Source organism: Podarcis filfolensis, assembly GCF_964270895.1.
Source record: "Podarcis filfolensis genome assembly, chromosome: 1".
Lineage (NCBI taxonomy): Eukaryota > Metazoa > Chordata > Lepidosauria > Squamata > Lacertidae > Podarcis > Podarcis filfolensis.
In genome coordinates this window covers 125815535-125837866 of record NC_139604.1, presented here as the reverse complement: position 1 = coordinate 125837866, position 22332 = coordinate 125815535, and the positions used below count along the sequence as shown (strand labels likewise).

Below are 22332 nucleotides of genomic sequence, written 5' to 3'. Positions count from 1 at the left end.
TCATCAGGAGGGCTTTAAACTGACTAATGTGGGGGAGGGAGACAGTGCTCCTGAAGGTAGGAGTCTATCAATTGATGAAGATGATCATCCAAATGTCATAGACCAAATGGAGCAAACAGCACGCAAACCTAGTGGTGGGAGGAAAAAATCATTAAATAAGAGACACGGGGGAATGATTAATGGACTTCAATGTCTGTACACTAATGCGCAAAGCATGGGAAATAAACAAGATGAGCTTGAGCTCTTGGTACAGCAAACTAAATATGACATAATAGGCATCACTGAAACCTGGTGGGATAAGTCCCACGATTGGAATGTAATAATGGAGGGATACAATCTATTTCAGAGAAACAGACCAGACAAGAAAGGAGGAGGAGTGGCGTTATATGTCAGGGATGTGTATACCTGTGAAGAGATCCAAGATTTAGAACCTCAAAGCCAAAGTGAGAGTATTTCGGTCAAAATTAAGGGAGAGAAGAATAACAGTGACCTCATTGTGGGAGTTTACTATAGATCCCCAAGCCAAACGGAGGACATAGATGATGCCTTCCTGGAACAGATGGCCAAGCATGCAAAAGGAAGGGAGATAGTAGTAATGGGGGACTTCAATTACCCGGATGTCAGGGAACTGTCATCAGAAGAACAGGTGGTGGAGGGGCTCCCAGAGGTTGAGAGAGACTTATCAGCGGAGGAGGGAACCAGCAGGGGGCGAGAAAGAGCTCCAAGGGAAGGCGAGTCAGAAGATTGGCTCAGAGACAATTCCAGCGAGAACAGCGAGGAGGTTTCAGGACCTCCATTAGGGACACCCACTCCTCGCCGGAAATTGTCACGTAGAGAGTCCAGAAGACGTGTTTCCGTTAAGGAGCTGTTATGCTGGAAGAAATTCCGTAAACGCCCACTGTCGGATTCTGCCAGCGACTGACGGAGCCATGCTTATGGCGCTCCGTTACAGACAGTGGTTTGTGGACTTAGCCAAACACGGAGGGATTAGGAACTTTACGCACAAGCAGCTCAACATCCCATCACAGCAATCCGACAGTCCCTGAAAGCAGCTTGTGCAGAGAAGGCATCATGAGCAACCCAGCCGGAACCGGAGAAGCAGGAGGAGCTGGAGCCGGTCCAAGCCTCGAAGAAAGGTACCGGGTGTTGGAGGTCCAGCTAGCGCTGCAAACGGCGAGGCTCGATGAGAGGAGGGCTCAGGATGCAGAAAAGGCAAAGGCCCCCCCACAAGCAAGAAAGATGCCAGGATTGGTGCAGAAGTTTGGGGGGGATCCCAGGAACTATCAAGCCTTTAGGACAGAGATGCAGTATGCTCTTAATCTGCAGTTTGATGACTTTCCCGATGAGGAATCGCGAGTGGCGTTTGTGATTAGCCATCTCGAAGGAGGGGCGAAAGACTGGGTTAGACCCCTGATGGCAGGGCATAATGAAGTCTTGAAAGACGCACGGAAGTTTTTTCGCGCCATGGACCTGATGTTTTCCAGCGACATTGAACAGGGAGTGGTGCGCAGACAGTTGATGGCTTGTAAACAGGGGAGCCGATCTGTCCGTGAGTACTGGACTGAGTTTACTATGTTGATACACAAATTGGGGTGGGATCTGTCAGCGGAACCCATTCAAATGCTTTTCGAAGAGGGACTTTCCTCGGCTGTGAAAGATGAACTTTCCCGGGCGCCCAGGGCGGAGTCTATGGACCAGCTGACCAAATCAGCGCTGACCATTGGAGCACGCCAGGAGGCCAGAGCCTTGGAGAAGTGGGAAGGGAAAGGGGAGCGTTGGAGAGATTTCCGCATTCCAGAGATTCCGGAGCCAGCTTTCCCGCCCGCAGAGCCGATGGAAGTTGGAACAGCGCGCGCGGGGGCAGTTTCAAATCCCAGTGAAGGGCGGAAGAAGGAGGGGAAGAGCCCCAAGAAATGTTATCTCTGCCAGCAGCCAGGTCATTTTGCCAGAGTCTGTCCACAAAGAAAGGAATGGCAAGGGATGGCAGGAGCTGTTGGGGGGAAGGAGGAGGAAGGACAGGACCAAGTAAAAGCCAGCGCCTGACTGCCACCATCAGGGCACAGCAGTCAGGCCAAGGAGCAGTAAAAGTGCCCACGCCAGAACCTCCGAGACCAGCCCTAGTGATAGAGGTGTTGCTAGAGCTGCCAAACGGACATCCCTTAAAGATAAGGGCGCTATTGGACTCAGGCAGCTCCTGTAATTTTATGAGCAAGGAGTTTGCAGCAGAACACCAGATACAGACTATCCCTTTAAGCAACCCCTTGCAAGTGACCACGATCGATGGGAGAGAGCTGTTGGGAGGAGGAGTCAGCTTACAGACTGTCCCAATGGTAATGAGGGTAGCCAGGCACACCGAAAGAATAGCGTTCCATGTGGCCACCTTGGGAGGGGCTCCCATTATTTTGGGGATGAGCTGGCTAGCGTTGCATGATCCGCTAGTGGGTTGGCATCAGAGAGTGGTCTCCTTTGGGTCAGCACATTGCCTAGAACATTGCAAAGAGGGCAAGGCTGCAGAAGGGGCAAAGGCCTTTCTAGCAGGAACAGAAGTAACGGACAAAGGAAAGGTGCCCAAACAATACGCTGACCTGAGCAATGTCTTCAGCGAAAGGGAAGCAGACAAACTACCACCGCATAGACCCTTTGACTGCCAGATCAATCTAGTCCCTGGAGCCCAGCTCCCTGTGGGCAAGCTGTATGCCATGTCAGACAGGGAAATGCAGGAGTTGAGGGAGTTTATTGACAAAAACCTGAAGAGAGGTTTCATCAGAAAGTCCAGAGCGGTGGGGGGCAGCCCAGTGTTTTTTGTGGACAAAAAACACACGAATAAACCTAGACTTGTAGTGGACTTCCGGAGCATAAATGCAGTGTCGGAACCAGTGGCCTTTCCCATGCCCAGGATTGATGACATTTTGACCCGGGTGAGGAAGGGAAAAATTTTCACTAAACTGGACTTAAGGGGGGCATACAACCTGATACGGATAAGGGAGGGGGATGAATGGAAGACAACGATGTTCACCCCCCTAGGGGCTTTCGAATATCTCGTTATGCCCTTTGGATTACAAGCAGGCTCAGCATGTTTTCAATCGTTCATGAACCACGTGCTGGGGCCTCTGCTCTACAAGAATTGTGTGGCCTTCCTAGATGACGTATTAGTCTATTCAGAGAATGAGGAGCAGCATGTAAAGGACATCAGAGAAGTGTTGAGCCGACTGCAAGCAAACCAACTGTGGGTGAAATTAGAGAAGTGTCAGTTTCACACCAAGGAGGTGGAATTCCTGGGGTACCGCTTGTCAGACAAGGGGTTAGCCATGGATCCAGGCAAGGTCCAGGCAGTACTGGAATGGAAGAGACCGAAAACGAAAAAGGATGTGCAAAGATTCTTAGGGTTTGGGAACTTTTATCGGAAGTTCATCAAGAACTTTGCCCATTTAACGGCTCCCATCACGGACTGTCTCAGCAGCAAGAAGAAATTTGTTTGGACGGCAGAAGCGGAGCAAGCATTCGAAGAATTGAAAAAGGCCTTCGCTTCGGAAGAACAGCTCCTGCATGTGGATTTACAAAAACCCATGAGAGTGGAAACTGACGCCTCAGACCGGGCGGTGGGGGCGGTGCTTCTTCAGCCGGGGAAGGATAAGTCGGAGTGGAGACCGTGTGCCTTCTTCTCGCGGAAGTTAAACAAATCCGAGAAGAACTACACGGTATATGACCGAGAACTACTCGCCATTCACGAAGCGTTCCGGAAATGGAGACACTTACTAATTGGTGCACAACACAAGGTGCAAGTATGCACGGACCACAAGAATTTAGAGTACTGGAGAACGGCACGAGTGCTCAACCAACGGCAAGTGAGATGGGCACAGGAGTTCTCCAAATTTTATTTTGAAATTTGCTATGTGCCAGGCCCGGAAAACGTCAGGGCGGACGCTCTCTCACGCAAACCAGAGTATTTGGAGGGGGAGGGAGCACCCGAAGAGAGACATATCATCCCAGAGGACCACTGGGTGTGTGGGGCGGCGTTGGTGGGGCAAAGGGAACTGGTAGAGGAGACGCAGAATGATGAATACGCCCAGAATAAGCTCCAAGGTCTAAGGAGGGAGGGAGAAAACTCCGGAGGTTTTGAAGAAAGAAACGGGGCATTGTATTACAAAGGGGCACTATATATACCCGAAGGGGAATTGAGAGGGAGAGTACTCAAACAGATGCACGACAGCCCTACAGCAGGGCATTTTGGGCAACACAAAACCATGTGGTTGGTTACCAGGGAATTTTGGTGGCCCAGAGTGAGGGAAGATGTAAGGGAGTATGTAAGAGGGTGTGACCAATGCCAGCGAGCCAAGGGAGAAAGGCGGGCACCGGCGGGGTTGTTGGAACCGTTGCCCACACCAGAGAGGCCATGGGAGGCGGTATCGATAGATTTTATGACTGATCTGCCGAAATCCAAGGGGAAAACCGCCATACTGGTAGTAGTAGACCTGTTAACTAAGATGGGCCACTTTGTAGCTTGCTCACATGCAGTCACGGCGGAAGAGACAGCTAAATTGTTTGTAGAACATATTTTTAGACTGCATGGCGCCCCCTTGAGGGTGGTCTCAGACCGGGGCAAACAATTCACGTCCAGGTTCTGGAGGAAGCTCATGAGCTTACTGCACGTGGAGGTCAATTTTTCGACTGCCCGGCACCCAGAAACCAACGGGCAGGCGGAAAGAGCAAACGGTATCCTCCAACAATATCTGAGGTGTTATGTCAATGACAGAGAGAACGATTGGGTGGAAAAGTTGGCGCTGGCGGAATTTGCCTACAATAATGCGGAGAATGTGTCCACCGGGATGAGCCCCTTTTTGGCTAATTATGGGTGCCACCCCAGGGCATTTCCAGGGGGAGGAGGGGAGAGATGGAGCGTCCCAGCCGCAGAACTTTTTGTAGAAGAAATGGAAGCGATCCATCGTCAACTCCAACTCAACCTAGAAAGGGCCAAAGAACAATATAAGAAGCAGGCAGACAAGAACAGAAGGGAAGGTGAAACCATAAGGGTGGGGGATCAGGTGTGGCTGTCCACCCAAGGACTGCCGTTCAAGGGGGGTTGCAAGAAATTAAGACCCAAAAGATTGGGACCATTTGAGGTCATTCAACAGGTTAACCCCGTAGCTTTCAGACTCCGGTTACCGAACCACATGAAACTGCATCCAGTGTTCCACAGGTCATTACTGTCACCGTATAGGGGGGGGGAAAGAAGGGGTTTTCCCACAGGGACCTGTCGTAGAAGAGAGGGAAAGCAGCAACCATGTGGCGGAAATCCTCGACTCCAGGTGGAAGGGTAATCGGGTGGAGTATTTGGTAGCGTGGGAAGGGGAACCGGAGTCAGAAAACACCTGGGTGACGGCAGAGGAAGTCAATGACGAGGTCTTGCTCGAAGCGTTCCATCAAAGGTTCCCCAGGAAACCTCAGTCAGTAGCAAGGTTCCGGAGAGAGTACTTTGGCACCACCGACGAGGAGGAGGAATTGGAAGGATTCACGGGGTCAGAGTGGGAAGAAGGAATAGATTCCGAGGAGGATGAGTACTTAGAAACCCAAAACAGCAACCGGTGGAGGAAAATGTTCGAGACTTCGGAAGATGAGGGAAGTTCTTTCAGGGGTTTTGCTCCCTCGCCTCCAGCAGAGGAAGGGAGGGGAGGGGGTGGAGGGGGCCCTGGAGGGGAGGTGGATGTCAGGGAACTGTCATCGGAAGAACAGGTGGTGGAGGGGCTCCCAGAGGTTGAGAGAGACTTATCAGCGGAGGAGGGAACCAGCAGGGGGCGAGAAAGAGCTCCAAGGGAAGGCGAGTCAGAAGATTGGCTCAGAGACAATTCCAGCGAGAACAGCGAGGAGGTTTCAGGACCTCCATTAGGGACACCCACTCCTCGCCGGAAATTGTCACGTAGAGAGTCCAGAAGACGTGTTTCCGTTAAGGAGCTGTTATGCTGGAAGAAATTCCGTAAACGCCCACTGTCGGATTCTGCCAGCGACTGACGGAGCCATGCTTATGGCGCTCCGTTACAGACAGTGGTTTGTGGACTTAGCCAAACACGGAGGGATTAGGAACTTTACGCACAAGCAGCTCAACATCCCATCACACCGGATATTTGTTGGATGTCAAACTCAGCCAAGAGCATAAGGTCAAACAGATTCCTCACTGGCCTTGCAGACAACTTCATTGTCCAGAAAGTGGGAGAAGCAACAAGAGGAACAGCCATTTTAGATCTGGTCCTAACCAATGTGGATGACCTGGTTAGTGGGGTAGAAGTGGAAGGATCATTAGGCGCGAGTGATCATGCTCTTCTGAAGTTTACTATACAGCGGAAAGGAGCAGCCAAGCATACTAGGACTCAATTTCTCGACTTTAAGAAAGCCGACTTCATAAAACTTAGGGAAGTGCTGGGTGAGATCCCATGGACAGTAATACTAAAAGGAAAGGGAGTTCATGATGGCTGGGAGTTTGTTAAGAGGGAGATAGTAAAAGCACAACTTCAGGCAATACCAATGAGACGGAAACATGGAAGGTGCCTAAAGAAGCCAGGGTGGCTATCTAAAGAACTTTTAACTGAGTTAAGATTAAAAAAGGATGTGTACAAAAAATGGAAAAGGGGGGAAACCACCAAAGAGGAATTCAAACAAATAGCCAGCACGTGTAGACACAAAGTCAGAAAAGCAAAAGCACAGAATGAACTCAGGCTTGCTAGAGAGGTTAAAAGCAACAAAAAAGGCTTTTATGGGTATGTTCGTAGCAAAAGGAAGAACAAAGAAACAGTGGGGTCACTCAGAGGAGAAGATGGTGAAATGCAAACAGGGGACACAGAAAGGGCTGAACTCCTCAATGCCTTCTTTGCCTCAGTCTTCTCTGATAAAGAAAACAATGCCCGACCTGAAGAATTTGGAGCAAATGATTCAGCAGAGGAAACACAGCCCAGAATAACTAAGGAGATAGTACAAGAATACTTGGCTACTCTAGATGTATTCAAGTCTCCAGGGCCAGATGAACTGCATCCAAGAGTATTAAAAGAACTGGCAGATGTGATCTCAGAACCACTGGCAGTCATCTTTGAGAATTCCTGGAGAACAGGCGAAGTCCCGGCAGACTGGAGGAGGGCAAATGTTGTCCCTATTTTCAAAAAGGGGAAAAGAGAGGACCCAAATAATTACCGCCCAGTCAGTCTGACATCGATACCAGGGAAGATTCTGGAGCAGATCATTAAGCAAACAGTCTGTGAGCACCTAGAAAGGAATGCTGTGATCACCAATAGTCAGCATGGATTTCTGAAAAATAAGTCATGTCAGACTAACCTGATCTCGCTTTTTGACAGAATTACAAGCCTGGTAGATGAAGGGAACGCAGTGGATGTAGCCTACCTTGATTTCAGCAAGGCATTTGACAAGGTGCCCCATGATATTCTTGTAAAGAAGCTGGTAAAATGCGGTCTTGACTATGCTACCACTCAGTGGATTTGTAACTGGCTGACTGACCGAACCCAAATGATGGACTCAAGGGCATCCTGATCAAATTTGCAGATGACACCAAACTGGGAGGGGTGGCTAACACCCCAGAGGACAGGATCACACTTCAAAACGACCTTGACAGGTTAGAGAACTGGGCCAAAACAAACAAGATGAATTTTAACAGGGAGAAATGTAAAGTATTGCACTTGGGCAAAAAAAATGAGAGGCACAAATACAAGATGGGTGACACCTGGCTTGAGAGCAGTACATGTGAAAAGGATCTAGGAGTCTTGGTTGACCACAAACTTGACATGAGCCAACAGTGTGACGCGGCAGCTAAAAAAGCCAATGCAATTCTGGGCTGCATCAATAGGAGTATAGCATCTAGATCAAGGGAAGTAATAGTGCCACTGTATTCTGCTCTGGTCAGACCTCACCTGGAGTACTGTGTCCAGTTCTGGGCACCACAGTTCAAGAAGGACACTGACAAACTGGAACGTGTCCAGAGGAGGGCAACCAAAATGGTCAAAGGCCTGGAAACGATGCCTTATGAGGAACGGCTAAGGGAGCTGGGAATGTTTAGCCTGGAGAAGAGGAGGTTAAGGGGTGATATGATAGCCATGTTCAAATATATAAAAGGATGTCACATAGAGGAGGGAGAAAGGTTGTTTTCTGCTGCTCCAGAGAAGCGGACACGGAGCAATAGATCCAAACTACAAGAAAGAAGATTCCACCTAAACATTAGGAAAAACTTCCTGACAGTAAGAGCTGTTCGACAGTGGAATTTGCTGCCAAGGAGTGTGGTGGAGTCTCCTTCTTTGGAGGTCTTTAAGCAGAGGCTTGACAACCATATGTCAGGAGTGCTCTGATGGTGTTTCCTGCTTGGCAGGGGGTTGGACTCGATGGCCCTTGTGGTCTCTTCCAACTCTATGATTCTATGATTCTATGATTTGCATATGTGGACCTGAAATATCTACAGTATCCCCCTGCTGGCCCAGGGTGAGAACTTCAGTACATAACAACCACCTTGATGGCAGAAAGTGAGGAGGAATTAAAGAACCTTTTAATGAGGGTGAAAGAGGAGGGCGCAAAATATGGTCTGAAGCTCAACATAAAAAAAAAACTAAGATCATGGCCACTGGTCCCATCATCTCATGGCAAATAGAAGTGGAAGAAATGGAGGCAGTGAGAGATTTTACTTTCTTGGGCTCCATGATCACTGCAGATGGTGACAGCAGCCACGAAATTAAAAGACGCCTGCTTCTTGGGAGAAAAGCAATGACAAACCTAGACAGCATCTTAAAAAGAAGAGACATCACCTTGCCAACAAAGGTCCGTATAGTTAAAGCTATGGTTTTCCCAGTAGTGATGTATGGATGTGAGAGCTGGACCATAAAGAAGGCTGATCACAGAAGAATTGATGCTTTTGAATTATGGTGCTGGAGGAGACTCTTGAGAGTCCCATGGACTGCAAGAAGATCAAACCTATCCATTCTGAAGGAAATCAGCCCTGAGTGCTCACTGGAAGGACAGATCCTGAAGCTGAGGCTCCAATACTTTGGCCACCTCATGAGAAGAGAAGACCCCCTGGAAAAGCCCTGATGTTAGGAAAGATGGCGGGCACAAGGAGAAGGGGCCGACAGAGGACGAGATGGTTGGACAGTGTTCTTGAAGCTACCAGCATGAGTTTGACCAAACTGCGGGAAGCAGTGAAAGACAGGAGTGCCTGGCGTGCTCTCTGGTCCGTGGGGTCACAAAGTGTCGGAAACGACTAAACGACTAAACAACAACAAAAGCAAGAAAGCCAGCTTCCTGGCAGGATCGCCAGCCTCATTCTTGAAGGCAAAGCGATACATCTCAGCTCTCAAAGGAACTAAAGCAATCTCCTAGGTTTTGTTGTTGTTGCAAGGAGCAGAACTCGGCCTCCTTCATCTCTTCTTGATTCAAAAGCCCTTGATACAAGAACAAAAATCTATCTGTATGTCCACCACAGACAGTGTGCACACCAACCCAAACCCCACATGCAATAATCCAGGAATCCAAACCGTGTCACAAAACGATAAAACATCACTTCGCATGATACACTCACTGTTATACTTTTACCAGCCAATTAATTCCTATTAGCCTTTCTGGGCTGTGCCCCCACCCCCCAGTTGCTTCATATACTGACATTGCTTAATTACAGTAGATGGTAAATTTTCAAGGCCTAGTCAGTTAAACTGACTAAAAAAAGAATATGCAGGTAAAAAATTCAAAACTTGGCCTGTGTTGCAGAGAAATTGGTTTTAGACTTTAGCCCCCTGCTTTTGCAAACAGCGATGGTCACTGCGACCTGCACAGTGTGCTTATTTGAACCACACCCAACAGTTTTCTGCGCAAGTATATCCTTATCGTATATTTGATGTCCAAATTTTGGGCTTCAATTCCTTCCAAAGAGACAAATCTATTAAATCCAGCCTGTGAGTCATATTTGCACAACTTTAAACCCGAGAGTTGTGTCAATATAAAGGAATCCATGCGCGACATTACCAGTTTTATTGTGTGGTTTTTTTTGTGGGGATGGTGTTACCTTGCTTAAGAACAAATTTAGCCATTTGTTTCAGAAAAGCACATCTTTATGCAGGGGTTTATTTCAATCAGTTATAATATTGGCCTTTCTCAGGAGCTGCAGTAATGTCCCATAGATGCTGGGTAGCTAGGAAATCTTCAAAGCTTTGGAGGTTTCAAGGCCAGCAGTCTCTGCATGAGACCTTGCCAGCAGGAAGATATCAGCCACGATAAGCCGCTTCTAAGCATCAGGAGACAAAATATTTCCTGCTACTGATATTTGTTCCCACAGTCTCCTTTAATCAGAAATGCTTTATAATTTATTCTTTCCCCTCTTTCCCCCCCACTCACCTCTTATATTCCAAGGTACAGGGGGACCCACAATCCACAATATTTTTATTAGGACCAACTGCAATGTCAGAGAACAGAGAGAAAGCTTCTAAAGCCCCCAGAACTCTTAATCAGGCTGGATTTTAAGCAAAGTTAGGATGCTGCTGGCGGGTGGAGCAAAACATTTTTTATGCTGTAGCCACAAAGTGGCTAGACGTTTAGGAGTGCTCCACTATGGAAGATAAATTAAAATACTATTTCTGACTTCTTCCTTTTTTTAAGATGTGTCATAGGAGGAGATATCCAACTTAGGCTGGCTGGAAGGCACATAGAATCATAGAATTGTTAGAGCTGGAAGGGACCCCGAGGGTCATCTAGTCCAACCCCCTGCAAGGCAGGAATCTTTTGCCCAATGTGGAACTCGAACTCCTGACCCTGAGATTAAGAGTCTCGTGCTCTGCTGACTGAGCTATCCCAGGACAATGCAGCAAGCTTGGTGAAGCTCAGATGATCTTAACCTGCTGAGTGCCTAGATGGAAGACTAGCTGGAAATCCTACGAACCTTCACTATATTTAGATTGTTGTAAACTGCCTTGGGTGGGACGCGGGTGGAACTGTGGTCTAAAACACAGAGCCTAGGGCTTGCCTTTCGGAAGGTCGGCGATTCGAATCCCCGCGACGGGGTGAGGTCCCTGCTCCTGCCAACCTAGCAGTTCGAAAGCACACCAGTGCAAGTAGATAAATAGGTACCGCTCTGGCAGGAAGGTAAACAGCATTTCTGTGAGCTGCTCTGGTTTGCCAGAAGCGGCTTAGTCAAGCTGGCCACATGACCCGGAAGCTGTACGCCAGCTCCCTTGACCTATAGAGTGAGATGAGCACACAACCCCAGAGTCATCCGCGACTGGACCTAATGGTCAGGGGTACCTTTACCTTTACCTAAGCCGCCTTGAGCTGGCTTGTGCCTAGAAAGGTGGAGTGCAAATCTTTAGAATAAACATACAAGCAGTGCCTGAAACCCACTGGATGTAAATGAGGATGGGGTAGAATTGGATTCAGTTCATATATAAAGCTGAACCTACCTAATCCACATTTTCCAATGCAATAAATGAACTGAAACATCTTTCAAACTTCTCATCTCTCTGAATTTTGCAATGCAGTTCTCTTGGTAGGTCATATGCAAAAAAATGGAAATTGACTTAGATATAAATCCAGAAAAATAACCATGTTTCAGTGGTGGACTGGGAACAGTCTGAGCTACCTGAATGCTCTAGCAGTTCTCATGTAAAGGTAAAGGTAAAGGGACCCCTGACCACTAGGTCCAGTCGTGGCCGACTCTGAGGTTGGGGCGCTTATCTCGCTTTATTGGCCAAGGGAGCCGCCTTACAGCTTCTGGGTGATGTGGCCAGCATGACCAAGCCGTATTCTGGTGAACCAGAGCAGCGCACGGAAACGCCGTTTACCTTCCCACCAGAGCGGTACCTATTTATCTACTTGCACTTTGACGTGCTTTCAAACCCCTAGGTTGGCAGGAGCAGGGTTCGAGCAACAGGAGCTCACCCCGTCGCGGGGATTCGAACCGCCGACCTTCTGATCAGCAAGTCCTAGGCCCACAGCGCCACCCGCACCCCGAGTTCTCATGTATTCCTTGTTTAATACAGGGATTTGGAATTCGTGGCCCTCCAGATGCTGTTGGACTATAACTCCCATCTTCCTTGACCATTGGCCATACTGGTAGGGAGTTGAAGAACTATGTATTACATGGGGTTCTTGTTGATGTTAGCCATCCTTTCAATTTAAAAAATAAACACCGCGTGTGCCTTTTCTTTCACTTTCTAAGTGACTTCACATTCCCTAGCCAACAACAACCATGGCTTAAGGTTGGCTAGCAATAGGGAGCAACAAGCCATGGCCTCTTTCAGCCATAACAGGAAACCATAGTTTTCTGGTTTGTTTTTTCCACTTCCTCTGGGGAAGGAGCAGTGAGGGAATGATCAGGCGGCACATACCAGCACATCTGTCTTTCACAATATATCACAATAACCCTGGCTTCTACCATTATGTGCACATGGGGCCAAAGTGCCTGCTATTTTTATATTTGGTCTTTCTTCTTGCCTCTAGGTGGAGTCCAGACTGCCACTATGTACACGTGGGATTCAATGGCATGACAGCAGGGTCAGGTGGTGCAACTGAAGTTGATTTTGAAGCTCTGGTGCTTCCTCGGAAAACTTGCCTATTTACGAGCACAATTCAAAGTGTTGGTGTTGACCTTTAAAGCCCTAAACGGCCTCAGTCCAGTATACCTGAAGGAGTGTCTCCATCCCCATTGTTCTGCCCAGACACTGAGGTCTAGCGACGAGGGCCTTCTGGCAGTTCCCTCGCTGCGAGAAGCCAAGTTACAGGGAACCAGGCAGAGGGCCTTCTTGGTAGTGGCACCTGCCCTGTGGAACGCCCTCCCATCAGATGTCAAAGAGATAACAACTACCTGACATTCAGAAGACATCTGAAGGCAGCCCTGTTCAGGGAAGTTTTTAATGTGTGACTTTATAGTGTTTTTTTGGTCTTTGTTGGAAGCCGCCCAGAGTGGCTGGGGAAACCCAGCCAGATGGGCGGGGTACCAATATATTATTATTATTATTATTATTATTATTATTATTATTATTATTATAAGGAATCATAGTATCGTAGAATTGTAGAGTTGGAAGGGACCCTGAGGGTCATCTAGCCCAACCCCCTGCAATGCAGGAATCTCAGCTTACAGCATCCATGATAGATGGCCACCCAACCTCCGCTTGAAAATCTCCAAGGAAGGAGAGTCCACCACCTCCCTTGGGAATCTGTTCCACTGCCGAACAGCTCTTACCACCAGAAAAGTCTTCCGGATGTGTAGCCAGAATGTCCTTTCTTGTGACTTAAATCCACTAGTTCGGGTCAAACCTGCCAGAGTAGGGGTAAATAAACTTGCTCCATCTTCCATGTGACAGCCCTTAAGATATTTGAAGATGGCTACCATATCTCCTCTCAGTCTCCTCTTTTCCAGGATAAACATACCCAATTCCCTCAACCATCCCTCATCAGCCTTTGTTTCCAGACCCTTGATCATTTCCACCCCCAAAAAACAATTTTTTTATTGGTTTTCTCTTATAATACACAAACATAAACACAGAAAAAAACATTACATTTAACACAACATAAAAACTTAACAACAATAAAAATGCAAAAGATAAAAGAAGATTTTTCTTCTTCTTCTTATTCCCTGGTATATTTACATTGCTAGAAGACTTCCTCGACACCTTCCAATCTGAATTTCATCATAACACATATTTAGCAGTTCCCAATTTCATATTTGTAATATCAATATCCTCTTTCATTACAAACTTCTTATCTTTACTTCCAATTATAGACCCTTGATCATTTTGGTTGCCCTCCTCTGCCCATGTTCCAGCTTGTCAACATCCTTCCTAAATTGTGGCACCCAGAACTAGACACAATATTTCAGGTGTGTTCTGACCAAGGCAGAATAGACCTGTACTATTACCTCTCTTGATCAGACACTAGACTTCTGTTGATGCAGCCTGGAACAGTGTTAGCTACTTTTGCTGCCGCATCACACGGTTGACTCATGTTAAGCTTATGTTTCACTAAAACCTCTAGATCTGGAAGGGAGAGAGTCAGGAGTGAACAGCAGAAAGCAGTAGGATTAGGCTCTCTGAGAATAGAGAGTTAGTTTCAGGAATTCAGTAAGAATCAATACTTTGGAGAGCTCCGTGGGGCAGCTGTGTCCTGATATCACTCCCTCCAACAGTGAACTCTGTGCTGCCATGCAAACAGGAACAGAGCCACAACTGAGAAGCCTGTTTGTAACTGCTTGTAATATTGCATTTTTAAAATTATTGTTTGGGGAAACCCTGGTCTAGAATGCTGTTTACATGCTGGGTGCTGAGCACTAAAGTCTTTTAATAAGAAAACAAAATTTATCGAAAATAGGTGGCCAAGTGTTCAAAATCTTGACAGGAACCCAAATGGGGGAAAAACCTGCTAGAGAAAAATAAGACTTGGCATTTCTGTCCAAAAGAGATACAGTGGTACCTAAGGGTAAGAACTTAATTCGTTCTGGAGGTCTGTTCTTAACCTGAAACTGTTCTTAACCTGAGGTACCACTTTAGCTAATGGGGCCTCCCACTGCTGCCACCGCACAATTTCTGTTCTCATCCTGAAGCAAAGTTCTTTACCCGAGGTACTATTTCTGGGTTAGCGGAGTCTGTAACCTCAAGCGTATGTAACCTGAAGCATCTGTAACCCGAGGTACCACTGTAAATGCAAATCCTGCCAGGTTCAGAAATCTCATGAGATCCCATTCACTCCGTGACTGTATGACGCAGCATCCTGTCAGAGGCCTGGTGCATCCATCCCAAAGCTCAGGAGGCTTCTGCCCTCTTAAAAAACCCAACAGTAAAATCAGTAGCAACTAGGCCCCTGACAACCTTCGAAAACCTCCTCCTAACAACAAAGGGAAACAGTAAAGGGATGGTATTCACAATATACAAAATACTACTCCAAAATCCCACAAACCCCCTAGACGCAATCAAAAAACAATGGGAGAATGACATAGGCTATGAGATTAACCCCACTCAATGGACCAGAATGTGGTCTAAACTCCCCTTTAAATCCATATCAACAAAAAGAAAAGAACTCTCTCTGAAACTCACCTACTGGTGGTACCTAACACCAAGAAAACTAGCGATAAATACGCCCAGGAACCTCACCAAAATGCTGGAGAGGGTGCACCTCCACAGGGACATACCTCCACATGTGGTGGGAGTGCCCCAAAATCCAACTATTCTGGACAACAGCCACATGAGAAATATGTAAAATAAGTATTAGACACCCCAGAATTGGCCCTACTAAACATCTTCCAAGACAACAATGCCCATTTACACCACAAAGAACTCATAACCCACCTACTTTCAGCAGCCAGAAACACCATAATCAGACACTGGAGAGACCTGTCAGGAGTAAGCATGGACCAGTGGTACCAAATAGTATGGGAAACAGCCCTACTAGAAAAAATTAACCAATAAACTGAAACTGAACGGGGACAAGCAGAAGAAGACGCCTTTACCCCGGTATGGCTCCCCTTTATCACATACACAGCCCAACAAGACAGTGACAATAATCCACCAACAGCATACAAATCAATATGGCTAACCTGATCCAAAACACTCATCCACCCCACTCACACAAAAAAACAAAGATCACCACAGCCAATCACAAACAACTACACCCTAGGCCAACCCCAACCTCTCTCACCACCAAAGGAACACAAGTGAACAGCACAAGCAACGTTGACACCAAACCCTACATACATTAAGCAAAATAGAAACATCGCCACCCGACCCAACCCCCACCCATCTTCCCCCCCACCCCTTTTTTTCTCCCCCTAATGTCTCAACAAATGAAACGGATTTGTAAAAATGTTACATGGAAAAAATACGAGAGACATTACACATACTTCTGTAAAACAAGAAAATCTTTAACATGTGTGATGTCACGCACACATCACTCCCCCCTCCAATTGCCCTTGCATGCTGGCACCTCTGGCCTTAACTATTCCCCTGCGAAAAAATTTCACTGCACGCCGCTGGCAACGCAATAGCTCCCTGCTTGGCTTAAAGCAGCAAAGCAGAACCCTGGCAAGAGCCCTAGTAAGTTCAGACTTGCCCAAGGCCATAGTGGGAGATTTGTGACTGAGCAGGGATATGGAGCTTCATTCAAACCCAACGCTGCCTCAAACACCTACCCCACTCCATTCCAGCATTGATGGGACACAAATCTTTGAAGCATCGTGCATAATTTTGCCTTCATAGAATCTTAGAGCTGGAAGAGACCCCAGGGGTCATCTAGTCCAACCCCCTGCAATGCAGGAATCTCAGCTAAAGCATCCATGGCAGATGGCCATCCAACCTCTGCTTAGAAACCTCCAAGGAAGGAGAGCCCATCGCCTCCTGTGGGACTCTGTTCCACTGTCAAACAGTTCTGACTGCCAGAAAGCTCTTCCTGATGTTTAGTCATAATCTCTTTTCTTGTAACTTAAATGCACTAATTCAGGTACAAGCTTGCTTCACCTTCTTTGCGACAGCCGTTTAGATATTTAAAGATGGCTACCATATCTCCTCTCAGTCTCCTCTTTTCCAGGCTAATCATACCCAATTCCCACAACCGTTCCTCATCAGGCTTGGTTTCCAGACCCTTGATCATCTTGGTCGCCTTCCTCTGCACACCTTCCAGCTTGTCAACATATCCTTCTTAAACTGAAGCACCCAGAACTAGACACAGTATTTCAGGTGTGTTCTGACCAAGGCAGAATAGAGCAGTACTATTACCTCTCTTGATCAGACACTAGACTTCTGTTAATGCAGCCTGGAACAGCGTTAGCTTGTTTTGCTGCTGCATCACACGGTTGACTCATGTTAAGCTTATGGTTCTCCAAGACCCCTAGATCCTTTTTTCACATGTACTGCTAGTAAGCCAGGTGTCCCCCATCCTATATTTGTGCATCCGGTTCTTCCTGCCTAAGTGCAGAACCTTACATTTGTCCCTACTGAAATTCGTTTTGTTAGCTTGCGTCCAGTTTTCCAATCTGTTAAGGTTTGGTGTTATCTGCAGATTTGATGAGCATCCCCTCAATTCCTGTTTCAAGCTTTAAGCTCAAATTTGAAATTCAAATCATTTCAAAATGTATAGCAGGGTTTGTTGGTTTGTTTGTTTGTTTTTGTTGGTGGTGGTGTGTGCGTCTATGTGTTTAACTGATGGCCAAGAACTAATGAGAGGTAAGAGTCCTTGTAATCTACTTTGAAGAGGCTGGCGGATTTTAGCATGTGCCAGTCCATAGTCTACTGCATCTAGAGCCAAGTCTAGCATCTCTCTCCTTTTCTGAAAAAAGAAAGAGCAAAATATTGACCCGAGGTCTCGAAAACGTCTTAATTACAATCCTTAACTGTGCATTTGTGTTCGTGTGCCTCCTCAGGAATAAGTCCATGTTTTTCACGGAGCTTAACTCTCTCCCAGGTATTATTATTATTATTATTATTATTATTATTATTATTATTATTATTATTATTTCTACCCCGTCCATTTGGCTGGGTTTCCCTAGCCACTCTGGGTGGCTTTCAACAGAACATTAAGAAAATTTGGTACATTTAAAAATATTAAAGATACATGTGGATAAAATAGCAGCCTCTGGAGGATAAAAGAATTATACTGTCTTGTTGGGATAAAATCTGATCCTTCCAAAAGGCACTGGAGATAAATTCATTTTCAAAATATTATTTAAAAAAAACCTCTTTAAGCCATTTCCCACCTGAGGTGATTTATTAAGATCATAGGAAGCAGCCTCATACTGAGCCACACCATTGGTCCATCCAGCCCAGTACTGTCAACACGGACAGGCAGCAGCTCTCCAATGACTCAGGCAGCTGTAAGTGGAGATGGGATGGAAACAGGAGCCTTTTGCATCCAAGGCAGGTGTTTCCCACTTAGCTACGGCTCTTCCTCCTTATTTTGGCACTTGCCTTTCCTTGTTTTTATCTTGCTATTTGTATTGTCGTGGCAAAACGCCCCAGGAATTTTGACTTTCTGGGCGGCATGGAAATTTTTTGAATAAATAAACAAATAATGCATAGATGCATGCTGTGAGAAGATCAAACCTATCCATTCTTAAGAAAATCAGCCCTGAGTGCTCACTGGAAGGACAGATCCTGAAGCTGAGGCTCCAATCCTTTGGCCACCTCATGAGAAGAGAAGACTCCCTGGAAAAGACCCTGATGCTGGGAAAGATGGAGGGCACAAGGAGAAGGGGACAACAGAGGACGAGATGGTTGGACAGTGTTCTCGAAGCTACCAGCATGAGTCTGACCAAACTGCGGGAGGCAGTGGAAGACAGGAGTGCCTGGCGTGCTCTGGTCCATGGGGTCACGAAGAGTCGGACACGACTAAACGACTAAACAACAACAACACATGCTGTGAAAGCCCACCTAGGTTTCTGCTCTCCCTGCACTGCTAGCTTGTCTGGTTTTTGCTTTGTTCTCCTCGAATCGAGAAGGCTGCAAGCAGGAAGGGGTCCCAACAAGCTGGTTTGCCATTAGGTAGATGCATAGCATTGCTCAGGTTGTCTTGCAAACCAGAACAGGATCCCCGCATTTCTGCATATTCCAAGGAGACACAATTTCTCGGGCTCATCCAAACTTCTTCTTTTTTCCAGGGACTGGATCTCTGCCCAACTATTTGCCATTTTTATCATTGGCATTCCAAAAATGTGAACGCACACACATTGTGATTCAGCAGAGTATTAAAAATAAAAGAGACGGCTGCAAAATTATATAATAAACATAGGCTGCGCTGCATGGATCCGGAACCACGGACCCTTTTAACTGATGTGATCAGTCAGCCCAAAACGCTACCTTGAGGTTTAATCCTACAATCTCTACTTCTCTGTGTCGCATAGAAATGCTCTGCGTCGCATAGAAATTGCATCTCGACCTTTAGCCACACTGGGCTTCTCCAAAGAAGTGGACTGAGTAATCGTCTGAGTAGCCTTTGTCAGGGAGGAACAAATGAGTACAGATGGTGTGCATTTTGTGGGGGAGGAGGGCTTTACCTGGATCAATCCCTCTACCGCTTTAAACAAGCAGGAAATTGTGAGGTTCAAGGACACACCTTTGACTGCGCCACCTTTGTCTGCGCCAAACTATTGGTTGTGCTAACTTGGTATATTGCTGCAACCTTTGGTTTGATATGGCTTCCCAGGGACTTGGGTAAAGATGTGTGGGATTGAACCAGAGATCTGCAGCAGACAGTGCATGGGCTTTACCTCTGAGCTGTGACCCACTCCTCGTGGAAAGGCTATGAATAACAGTAATGAAGCCCAGCCCTAAGAGGGCAGGATTCGAACCCTCACCTTTCAATGCCCCACTTCAGGCTGCAAAGACACAACCTTTCGAGGCATCGCTAGCAATTGCACAAAGCCCCTGGCGTGGCGTAAGAGGGAATCGTCACCTGTCCTGACATCACTGTGGCACAGAGTGGGCTACAACTCCAAGAAATAGCCACAGAAGATGTGTATTTGATGCATATAAGACTATGCCTTGGAGACAGGTTTCCAGTGCAAGGAGGACTCTCAGAGGAACCATGTGATACAGTTAAAAGGAGGCTTGTTCTGAGCATGTACAGAGTAGCCACAACAAGCCCCCCCACCCTTCGACTTTCTTAACAGGGATGTGAGGGCTTCAAGGATGTGACCTTCCAAGTCTGTGCCTCTCTGTTTTAGGAAGCATACACACTGGGCAAGATCCAGCCAGAGCTAAATGATTTGGAGTCCCATTGGTTTCAATGGAAGTGAATTAAGCAACAGCTTAAGTTTCCTACTGACATCAATGGGACTTGGAGGCATTTTACGGTGAGCAAATTGTGCCCAGTGTGTGATTTTCCCTCAGATCTGGGAAGTATTTTTCTACTCAGCAGTTAAGAGACCGGTTTACAGTCTACTGCTACTTCCATACGGTGGAATTAGGAATTAATGAGGCATTAGTAGAATGGATGAGGAATTGATGAAATTAATTATTTGGGAATGCCATTGCATTAACACCTTTCATAACATTCCTTTAAAAAAAGCGTGGAGCATAGACGCAAAGGCTGAAAAAACTCATCCCAATGGTGATCCTATGTCTTCTGACTCAGAAGTAATCTCCATTGAACTCAATGAGGAGTACTCCAGAGTTATTTGTATATAGGATTACATATTTAATTTCCCCCACTGCTCAGACTGGGCTCAAGCCAAAAACCATTGCTCCACATCTTTATAATGGATTTGAGTTCTTTTTGCCCAAATAAACTCCAGTGAAACAGGACGCTCCAAGCATATGAAAAAATAAATTATTTGGCTTCTAAGTCATTCATATCCAGTTTCCTCATCATTTTGGTTAAAGTATTCAAGTGAGTTTTTGAACACTTGTGCCATCCTCAGTCTTTCGTCTTCAAATGTCATTTAAACAGACACACACACACACACACACATACATGGAAGCAAACCACAAATCACTTAAGTAACAAACTTTTGCAATTTTTTCTAGACAACTTTAGGAGATAAAAAATCTGAAAGGGATAATTCTGAAATGGTCCTGAGAAAGGCCATTTTGAGCTTTCTAAATCTAACTGTCCTCTTATTATCAATCAAATCAACAATAGCATCATTTATTGCTCTCCCATACCCCTTTCCATTACCTAGCAATCATTTATATTCTCTCTCTCTCTCTCTCTCTCTCTCATTCACTCACTCATACACAATCTCTCTCTATATGTATTAAAATTCACACAGCTCAATACAAGCACCTACCTGAGTGCTTTTGAATGGATCGTTCTTGACTCTGCAATTACTGGGAACGCATTAAACCCGAGCCGGCATTTCCGAGTTTGCTTTTTTTGCTTCCTTTTGCCTCACCAGAGCAACAGCTGTATCCAAGACCGGCTCCGGCAGCACACCGCTCAGCCTCCGTGAGCTCAAATACCAGCCGCTACGGAGCGGTATCTTGTCAGCTAGTGAGCGCGCACACACGCACACATGCAGACGCCCGGTGTTTTCTTTCCCCGGCAAAAGCAACAGCTTAGTTGAAGTTCCCCTCCTCCTTCCCTGACATGACAAATTTCAGAAGCTTCTTAGTCACTGCCTGCTCTAGTGCCCAGCCTTGTCTGTGCTCGTTCCAAACTAGTCTATCCTTGTAGACACTGCGAGGATAATCTATTATCTGACAACACAGGCCTAATTACCAAAGGAAACATTTGAATCACGCTTTCCAAGTGTCCTTAACCGGGGACAGGTCCCTGTGTATTTTATTTATTTGTTTATTAAGGGTGTGCTGCTGGTAAAAAAAACTCTCCCTTCTATTCCTCGGGAGAGGGGGAGTTGGGGAGGGATTTTTTTTATTTATTTAGTAAGTTTGCGACTGTGCCCTGACAGAATGCAATAGAAGTCTTCCGTTTGGTTAAATCTGGCAAAAGGAGAGCCGGTTGCGTCTTGATTCCACACGCAGGCTGCATTAACCTTGGAGTAAGTCTCCTTAGGGACGCGGGTGGCGCTATGGGTTAAACCACAGAGCCTAGGGCTTGCTGATCAGAAGGTCAGCAGTTCGAATCCCTGCGACGGGGTTGCTCGGTCCCTGCTCCTGCCAACCTAGCAGTTTGAAAACACGTCAAAGTGCAAGTAGATAAATAGGTACTGCTCCGGCGGGAAGGTAAACGGCGTTTCCGTGCGCTGCTCTGGTTCGTCAGAAGCAGCTTAGGCATGCTGGCCACATGACCCGGAAGCTGTACGCCGGCTCCCTCGGCCAATAAAGCAAGATGAGCGCCACAACCCCAAAGTCGGTCACGACTGGACCTAATGGTCAGGGGTCCCTTTACCTTTACCTTAAGTCTCCTTAAACTCAGTGGGACTTACTTCTGAGCAGGCATGCATGGGATTGCACATGAATGCATGAACATAACACCAGCGGGCTGCTTCCGAACTTTCACCCTCGCCCATAACTGCCCCTCAATGTGATAAATGTCGCTGGATGTGCTTGAGTGGCAGAGGCCATTCTAGATATTCATTGCAACCAGATCCTCACTATGAGACTGGGTGGTAAGGATGGGAAAGAAACGCAGTTCAGATCACATTTGAAGGCGGCCTTTATTTAATTCGCACGTCCTGGAGCAATGTGTGGTCTGAAACATGTCTCTCTTTTGAAATTTGCACCTCTCTGAATTTTGCAGTGCAGTATCTCCAGCCATGGTAATGTAGACAAAAACGTGTTTGCTGCGGGAAACGTACATAAAAATGCACATGTTGGTGGACAGCATCCTACAAAAGTGGGAAAGTGCTTGCAAAAATGCACCTCCTGGGGAAAATTGCGTTTAAAAATTATATATCAGGAGAACGTCACACTAAAAGTCATGAAG

General features: G+C 46.6%; 1 protein-coding gene across 1 annotated transcript in view; it reads right to left on the bottom strand.

Moving 5' to 3' along the window:
• The window catches only part of ESR2 (estrogen receptor 2), a 77739-nt gene extending 56639 nt beyond the window's left edge, over window positions 1-21100 (bottom strand). Inside the window, exon 1 of the mRNA XM_083615228.1 lies at window positions 20735-21100. The gene's annotated coding sequence lies outside the window, so the exon portion shown is untranslated. The remainder of the gene's footprint in view (window positions 1-20734) is intronic.
• Between the last annotated feature and the right edge of the window lie 1232 nt (window positions 21101-22332).